The sequence below is a fragment of the Cebus imitator genome, unplaced genomic scaffold (assembly GCF_001604975.1).
Source record: "Cebus imitator isolate Cc_AM_T3 unplaced genomic scaffold, Cebus_imitator-1.0 Scaffold491, whole genome shotgun sequence".
NCBI lineage: Eukaryota > Metazoa > Chordata > Mammalia > Primates > Cebidae > Cebus > Cebus imitator.
This window is the reverse complement of record NW_016107806.1, coordinates 2,260,798-2,264,311: the sequence shown is the minus strand read 5'-3', so window position 1 is coordinate 2,264,311 and position 3,514 is coordinate 2,260,798.

Sequence of the window (3,514 nt, the reverse complement as noted above, 5' to 3'; positions counted from 1 at the left end):
AAAAAAAAAAAAAAAAAAATCAAAGTTGGGAACTAGAGAACAGGAGGATAAGGGGAGGGGAGAACGACTGGCTGCTGTTAGCCTGGGCCTCCCTGCCCTGCCAGCCTTTGCTGGGGAGAAGATTTTCTTTGCTTGCTTTTAGACAACGTGATATGACTCATTTCAATTGTGTGCTGCTTTTTTTCCTTTACAATGGAAGACATTTTCCATGTTATAAACTCTTTGTAAGCAATGTTTTTAAGGCAGTGTAATGCTTCTTTAGGTGAGTATTTCAGAGTTTGCCACTGCAGTGAAAGCAGGACAGAAATAAACATATCCATGCACACTCAAACATCCCTCAGTTGCTGAGCAGTTGGGTTGATTGGCTCTTAGAATTTAGGACTATTGGAGGCCAGGCATGGTGGCTCACACTTGTAATCCCAGCACTTTGGGAGGCCGAGGCAGGGGGATCAGGAGATCAGGAATTTGAGACCAGCCTGGCCAACACAGTGAAACCCTGTCTCTACTAAAAAAATGCAGAAAAAAATTAGCCGGCCGTGGTGGTGGGCATCTGTAATCCCAGCTACTCAGGAGGCTGAGGCAGGAGAATTGCTTGAACGCTGGAGGGGCAGGTTGCAGCAGTTAGCTGAGATCGTGCCACTGCACTCCAGCCTGGGCTACAGAGCTAGACCCCATCTCAAAAAAAAAAAAAAAAAAAAAAGAACTTAGGACTATTGGAAGGCTGAACTGAGAGGGTCTTGTAAGGCCAGGAATTAGAGATCAGTCTGGGTGACATTTTGAGAACCTATCTCTACACAAAATAATACGAATAAGAAGTTAGCCAGGAAGGAGGACGAGGAGGAGGAAATTTAAAAAAACAAAAAGAAGAAGTTAGCCAGGATACATACGACATGCTACTCTGGAGGCTAAGGCAGGAGGATCACTTGAATCTGGAGTTTGAGGCTACAGTGAGCTATGACTGTGCTTCTACACTGCCGCCTGGGTGACAGCGCTAGACAGTCTCTAAAAAAGAACTTAGAGTCCGGGCGTGGTGGCTCATGCCTGTAATCCAAGCACTTTGGAGGCCAAGGCGGGCAGATCACCTGAGGTCGGGAGTTCAAGACCAGCCTGACCAACATGGTGAGAACCCTTCTTAAAAAAAAAAAAAAAAAAAAGAACTTAGAAATAACCCTGCAATTGACTTTAACAACAAGCACTTATGGAACACCTACTCTGAACCGGCTTACCTTTGGGCATACAGATGTGTGAAAAAGCTTTTGATATTGCCAAACCAAAGCCAGATCTTTTGATGCTAGTCCAGTGATCTTATTGAGGATGGAGGTGACTATAACCTAAAAGATCTGTTTCTACTTAAGGGCTACAGGGTAATTTCAAAATCCTTTAGCATGGCACTTACGGCCCTTGACAACATGGCCCCCACACCACTTCTGTCTCATCTCCTGCCACTCCCCCAGACATATTCTATAAATTTTCCACTCCACATCCCACTCAGGAGGGACCAGACTCTGTGGGAGAAGGTAGACTTTCCCTGGAAGTCCACTGCGGAAGAGGAAGCTGGGTAGGATGGGGAGTGGGAGGGAGATGAGAAGAGCAGAAGCTCAGAAGGATGGGACTCAATTTCTGCACAGAAAGCAGCAGAAGATGCTTTATTTTTATGTATTTGTTCATTTTTTTGAGATGAGGTCTCACTGTCTTGCCAGGCTGGAGTGCAGTGGCATGAACTAGGCTCACTCCAACCCCCGCCTCCTGGGTTCAAGAGATTCTTGTGGCCCAGCCTCCTGAGCAGCTGGGATTACAGGGGGTGTGTCACCACACCTGGCTAATTTTTATATTTTTAGTAGAGACGGGGTTTTGCCATGTTGGTCAGGCTGGTCTCGAACTCCTGACCTCGGGTGATCCACGCTCCTTGGCCTCCCAAAGTGCTGGGATTACAGGCCTGAGCCACCGTGCCCAGCCAGAAGGTGCTTTATACTGGGGCCTTTTCCACCAGAAATTTAGTACCCATTTAAGACAAACCCTATACTGGGAGGCACTGGGGATGCTGAAATACATCCTTGTCCTAAAGAATGTATAATTCTGGCAACTGTGTAATTAGAATACACGATAAGAACTGTAATAGAGGTATAAGTAGTGTAACAAGCTGTGGACTCATAGAGGAAGGAATGTTTGTCTGGGGTGGGGAGTGCTTCACAGAAGAGGATCTATTTGAAATGGGTTCTGGAGAATAAGTAGGCATCCCCATTCAGGGAGGAGGGAACAAAGAACAGAGGTAGAGAGGTGAGAGCTTGTGCACTGAATACTCTGGAGAACAGCTGGGTGTGATGGTGTACACCCATCCTCCCAACCACTTGGGAGGCTGAGGCATGATCACTTGAGCGCAAGAGTTCAAGTGCAGCCTGGGCAACACAGTAAGACCTTGTCTCTTAAAAAAAAAATTATAGAATATGTCTGCAGGAGTGGCAGAAGATGAGACAGAGTGTGTGGGGGCCATGCTAAGGATTTTGAACGCTGCTCTGGAGCCCATAGTTGGTTAAGCAGGAAACATAATCAGATTTGTATTTCAGAAAAATCACTGTGGGGAATAGAATGAGGTGGGGAAGGGAGCCCAGAGGTAGAGGGCTCGTTAGGCCTGAGTTGCAGGAGCTGCAGCAGGAGTGCCTCGGGCCAAGAGCCACTCATCCGTCTCCGCCCTCTGCTCACCCTCCTCTGCTACTCCTCAACCTTCAGGTGGGGAGCCTCATGCCCACTTCCCGGCCCCAAGCGATCTTCCTCCCACCTCAGCCTTCCAAATAATTGGACGACAAGCGCACGCCATCAAGCCCAGCTAATTTTTTTTTGTTTGTGTTTTTTGAGTCGGTTTCTCGCTCTGTTGCCCAGGCTGGAGTACAGTGGCACTCCCAGCCTCATACCCACGGCTCAGCTCCCTGTCCTCTGCTCCCCCAACTCCTGCCCCTGGAGGAGATGGGGGAGCAGAAGAGCGGCAGATGGGTAGGGGGCAGAGGACAGAGACGGGTGTGAGAGCTGAGCCGTGGGCATGAGGCTGGGAGAAGCCTGGGATGGCTTGGTGGGCAGGAGTGCCCCTTATGGTTAGGAAACTCAGGGCAGGAGCAGGACTAGGAAGGATGAATGGAGAGTTCAGTTTGGGACATTATACAAGTGAGGAGTGATTTTGGCTGCTAATAATAGAATACCAGCTACTTGAAGTTTAAGTAACATGATTAGTGCAGAAAATGTGGAGAAGGCCAGGTGCGGTGGCTCATGCCTGTAATCCCAGCACTTTGTGAGGCTGAGACGGGTGGATCACCTGAGATGGAGAGTTTGGGACCAGTCTGACCAGCATGGAGAAACCCCATCTCTACTAAAAATACAAAAATTAGCTGGGCGTGGTGGCGTATGCCTCCTGTAATCCCAGCTACTTGGGAGGCTGAGGCAGGAGAATTGCTTGAACCCAGGAGGTGGAGGTTGCGGTGAGCTGAGATCGTGCCATTGCACTCCAGACTGCCAGACTGGGCAA